Raw genomic sequence first — 6,000 nt, 5'->3', positions numbered from 1 at the left:
TTCATTATTTTCGCTACAAAGCGAAGATTGAATAATACAATCACGTCTCTTGAATGGCCTGAATCGGTTAGTACGAGGTGACTGTTGTTCTGTTCTTTTGCTGGGAATAGTAAATTTCACTGAATATTCTTCGTTCATAGAACGAGAGATAAAAAAGAGCGAGTGAAGAAATACCCGCCGAGTGTTCGTGGGGCGTTTGTTTATGCTTGCATGATGAATTAATGAAGGAGAAGAACTGTTCGTAGCTTAAACATCAGCTAAATTGGTTGTTCGATACAAAAGAACACAAAAACAGTCATTAATTTCAAAGTCAACTCATTAAACATGCACCTGTTTGTTAAGCTGCTCCTCATTCAATTTAATCCGTCCAAAGAGCAACTCTTTTTGCATAAGTGTCGTCATTGCCAATAATTGCCTCCCTGGAGGTTTTCTTTAACGTTTTCCTGCATGTTTCGTCAAACTAACGCAGACTTTGGCAGGGAATTTTACAATACAGCGTGACGGGCCGGGCCTCAGATGTTGGAAGGCTGGATGACGCTTTACACCGGATAAAACGCTGTCCAGTCGATAAGTGTTAACAAAATAAACCACGCTATCCGCTGGATGGTGATTTATCCGGTGGAAATAAAAAGTTGTCCGAAAAAGAGCAAAAACCACAAACGATACGACCTTATAGAATTATGTGGGGAGTGGATAAAGGCATCTACAAATATTTAGTGTGAGGTCCGTGCTGGAGAAACTTTGGTCGAGTTCTTTATTTGCAGGTTTATGGACCGAGCCGCAAGCTCCATAGATCTGCAAAAAATGAACGAGGCCAATATTCTCCAATATGGACCGAACAAGCTAGTTCCATTAAGTATTTATTTTAATGGCTTTTTTTAATCTAGTGACAAATTGATGCGGCTCCGCGATGCATCCTCGGTGAACGCGCGGGCGAAAGTTGAACATTTATTTACGTTTCTCACTTTCCTTTTGTAAACATTTAACTTAAATTGTCCTCCAAACATGAAGGTAAAAAGATTTCTACTTAACAAAAAACTGTCGTATTTGTGCAACGACATGAAAAAGCAATTAGGCGAAATTAATTCACGAGTGGTCCGCATTGCAAACCTCGGACGGCTAAGCGAACCAATCAGAGTTCGCCTTTTCATCGCTAACCAGTTCAGCCATATAATGATAAAAAGTATCATTAGTAAAGATCTTCCCTAATAGCGTTTAATGTCACAGCTTAGTGTTGATCTCGTAGCACGTTAACGCATAAACACTGTTTCTTAGATTGCAAACAGCTACGTTACTTATAGTTTACGTATGTTTGTCGACAAACCTAATTCAATCACATGTATTCACTGTATATGAATGAAAAGAAAATACCAAATAATAACTAGGGTAAAATATTGAACATCAACATACACCTTATGACTAAATATTTTACATTTCGTAAAAAACCGTGCTGAGGGAGCTGCTATCTTCGTATAGGAAACGGAGGTACCGGTAGGTGAGGGGGTGGCAGAGTCAAAGCTCTGTGCCTTTGTCTTGGGAGTATTAAAAATACCCAGCTAAACTTGATCGTAGGCTTTCCCTAGCCTCAGACTTACAAATGATATCTTTCCGGGACAGGGAGTCTGTGTTGAATTCCTATGCATTCACTTCCCCCCCCCTCTCCCCCCCCCCCCCCCCCACACACACACACCCCGTCGAAATTGGTAAATACAGAAAGTAGTATAAGGGATCGTTCGAACATGGCGATGTGACTTGCCTCTTTAGGAAAAAGATAGGTAGACACCTTTCAGAAGCTATAGGAACCTTACCCATAAACGACGGCAACGGCGAGCCCAGGACGGCGCCTTTTAGAAAATGTATTTATATTTTACTTCAGAATTTCGCGGTTAGCTAAATTTATTCAGCGTATCGTCTGTATGAAAACTTGCCCAGTTCAATATGGGACGAATGCGTTCAGTTTCAACATAGTATGGTTTCAAGTAGAAATACGAAAAATTAGCCGTAGTGGTTCACATTCTCCAAAAAGCTTGGAAATTGGTCATTTCACGTTGTTGATTAGCAAAGAAACCACGAAATGTTCAATATACATAATACACGTGTAGATCCATTGTTTTGCTCATCAAGCTTTTTGTTTGGCGACGTTCTCGTTGCCGTTATTATCCTGTTTTGCGTCAGTCCCCATTTGCACCTAATATCAACAGACGTCCTGATGAAATGAAATAAAGAACTGAAACCATACAATAACTAATTGCATAAAAGAAGGGCTAAAAGTTTTATTACATAACTGAAAACTAAAAAAAAATGTTAACAAAAACACCAATGAAAATCAAAAATTAAAATACAAAAGCTCAATAAAAACAATCCGTTAGGCTTAGCCTGTTGACGTGGCTGAACACAGTTTTTGATACCCGTGTTTCATTCACCTTTTTCTCTAAAACCCTCGATCCTTTGGTCGCCAAAAATGGCAGCAATCAAGTTAACAACACAAACTTTGGTTTTTTGATAGTTAAGCTGACGTATGTGCCGTTGCCATGAATAAACACGCCTTTAAAATCGGTTTTGTTTATTTGCAGGAAGTCCAGTCATTAGATTTTCTTTATAATTTGCGTGCAACAAGCTTGTAACGATGCTCACAAGTTAACACCATTTTGATAATAATTTAAGAAAGATATCTTTATTTATCCCTTGTTGAAGGTTCACTGGAATATCCAAAATTTCCTTTGTTGAAGTTCAATATTTTTTTCAGCCACCTTAAAAATTTTACACCAACGCAACATGAATTACATGAATAATTACAGATAAGAAAGCTATTGTTAAAAGCCAAAAAATATATTTACAATGAAACAATGAAAATCAGGAATAAAAATACAAAAGGGATTAAAATATTTATCCTATTGGCTTAGCCAAATGAAGATTTTACACCGTTAATATGAAAGAAAATTTCAGGTGGAGCATGGTATGGTGGTACTGTTTTAAAGCAGCGACGAATTAAGGTTGGTTTCCACCAATGCGGAAGCATAGCAACATACACAGAAGCACTAAGGAGCTGCTAAGTAGCGCACTTTGTTAGGAAATGGTCCTAACGACAGACGTTAGTTATTTGCGAGTCAGTTGTTAGTCTTACCGAGGCCCCGTACACACTGTGCCGGAGAAGTTTGAAAACGCATCGAATATCCTCCGTCCACACTACACCGGAGAACTTTGAAAGCGCGACAATCGCCAGTCATTTCGGATATAGTGTGTTTGTGGAAGACTCTAGCAAGGAAATCACATGATAATCGTAACGCCATCATTTTCGAAAAGCTCCGTTTTCAAAGTGTTTTGTGGCCAGACCGGCCTTTTTGAATTCCTCCGATTTCAACAGCGTGTTCGAAAAGCTTCGTTTTCGTGACGAATTTGTATGGACGGTAGGTCTAACCGTAGGAAAAAGATGCGTTTTCAAATTTATCCGGCGTAGTGTGGACAGAGTGCGTGTGTCACTTTATGCTTTTGCGCGGGTGAAAACCACCTTTAACCAGCCGATACCGAGGAAACTCATCACTTGATGTAAATAAGCAAAATTAATCAACAAGAATTTATCTAGAATCATAACGAAAATAATCTTACTTGCCGCTCAGAATGGATGTAGACTTTCCAATTTGACTCGATTTTTTCACAGAGACAACGGACCCGAATGTTTTATAAGCGAATAGTGAACTAGAGCAGGTAGTCTAATTGTTTTAGTAGGAAAGTAGTCCACTACTTTTAGGTATTTTAAAGCCAAAAATAAGGAAGCATTGCTATTCTCTTGAAGATACATCAACCTTGTCGTGCATCGACAGGCCAGAAACCAGCGATATCAAAAGACTGCTTGCGAACATGTGATCCCTTGTCATCGCTACTATGGAAATCAACCTCAGTCCAGAAAATGCATTCGTTTTCCTTGAAAATACAAAAAATCGTAACCGTAGTGTAAAACTCGTTCCAAAAGACACGCTATACATTTGCTAATTTATTAATAACCCATTCCTGTCGATGTTAAAAAGCTGCAAAGGTCCTAAAACAACCTCATACTACCCTGATGGGCTTATACAGCGATAGAGTCCCAAAAATAATCTCTCTCTATCTTCAGATGACAGCGCTAGTATAAGAGTCTCGCTTATCATAGATTCGAAGTTATTACTCACCAAAACTCACAACCTTTTACGAGCATTTGTGTGGCGAGAGCGATTTTCTTTTCTTCACTACACACAAAATTGAGACGCTTAGAGTCGCGGCCTGTGCGCGCTGCCGCGTAGAGTTACTCGCCTGTAAAACACTAGGTCGGGTTCATCAGGTTATGCAGTGTATCTATAGAACTAGCAAAATCAAGCATAAATTCTGTCAAGCTACTCGACAAGCCACCCGTGAGAAACGTGTCTTTCCAACTATATGTTGGTCTCTTTATGAGGCTTTGAGATTGCATTCAGTGTAAATATAAATTATTATACATATCTAAACAATCGATAGGCAAACAACGAGTGAAAATATAAAGCGATACTACACACCAAAACATCTATTAAGAGATTTATTATTCAACTGCTGTAGTCAATAAATTTATCAATGAAAGAGGGAGAGTGTGACAGTTTTGTGTGCGCGCGCCGTCCTGTCCGGCAAACAGGTTTTCTACTGTACAATAACTCTGCAATATCGCTGTATATTTGCACTGTTATTTGGATGGTATTCGCTGTAGTTGGATAATAAAGTGTAATATTCTGGCGTCTCTGTTTTATGGGCTGCTGACGCGGAGCCTGGGCTTGTAAAATTATTCAGTGACATCAACTTCGCGTTGGAGTCAAGTCTCCTTACTAGACGAGCCCGGTGAAAAAGCCAGGGAACTAAACTCGACGACGTTAGCAACAAAAATGTTGAAGGAGTTGCACGCTTGTACAAACTATATATATTCGGCTGACTGTATGAGTAAATGAGTGAGTGTCAGGAAATAAGAACGGCGAGTAATGTCGACTTGACGCTGATTCCTTAACTGAGTTATTTTGCTAATATTCCTTCCGTAGAGCTGATTTTGAATCTCAAACTTATTTTTTATTCTTTTCTCGTTCAGTCAGTAACAACATCTATAACTTAAGGTCATTCCGCTGAAATAGAACCTGCACTGAGATTTTTGTGAAACTTTGCCTATCGATTGTTTATATTATAGAAACTTAAATTTTGACATAAAAATGAGGGGTCCTCATGTTTGTTTAGGAGCAAAAGCACCTTGTTTATACCCATATAAATCCTTATAACAGCACCATGATTGTAGTTACGATTGCTTGCTAAATTCACGTTTCCGACGATTGTTTTTTGTTCTACACTAAGAATTGGTCCTTATTTATTTTACACAGAAAAATTTATTACTCAATTCAAAACAGCAGAAAAAAATGGTAGGTCACCATACTCTTTTGCGAGAAAATGACGATTTACCTCTATGGCGAGGTCCAGCCGCAAAGAAAAAGCCGCCACTTTTTAATGCGCGCGCGCTAATCACGCGTGAAATTATGCGCAGTAGGGATGCCCAATGCAATACTGGGGAATGACCTTAAAACGAGTTAACAAATGGTAAACGCCATACCGTGCACTATTCAGTTATGGATGCACGCGGGAGGTTGCTAAGCACGAAAAAAGCGTAACAGTCGCACTCGGCTTTCGCCTCGTGCAACCCTAGCTTCTTGAGTGCTTAGCAAACCTCCCAAGTGCATCCATAACTCAATAGTGCACGCTATGGCGTTTACCATTTGTTTTATAACATAACGTTGAGACATTGGAACAACAGAAGTCCTTTTATCGAGCTACATCACAAAAAATGTTCGTGTAGTCTTACATGACAAAAGAAAACAAGCGCGCGAAAATTCATTCATGACAACCGACTGCACACCAGTAACTCGATAAAGTTTTCTCTTCAGACAACTGTGAGGACAGTTTCGCATTTCTGGCAGAAGAACGTCGGCCATTACTTTGGAAACAATGTCTGTCAAAAGATTT

Source organism: Orbicella faveolata, unplaced genomic scaffold (assembly GCF_042242905.1).
Source record: "Orbicella faveolata isolate gen_17 unplaced genomic scaffold, um_ofav_v1 contig_36, whole genome shotgun sequence".
Classification (NCBI taxonomy): domain Eukaryota; kingdom Metazoa; phylum Cnidaria; class Anthozoa; order Scleractinia; family Merulinidae; genus Orbicella; species Orbicella faveolata.
The sequence above is the reverse complement of the archived record's forward strand: the minus strand, read 5'-3'. Positions refer to the sequence as shown.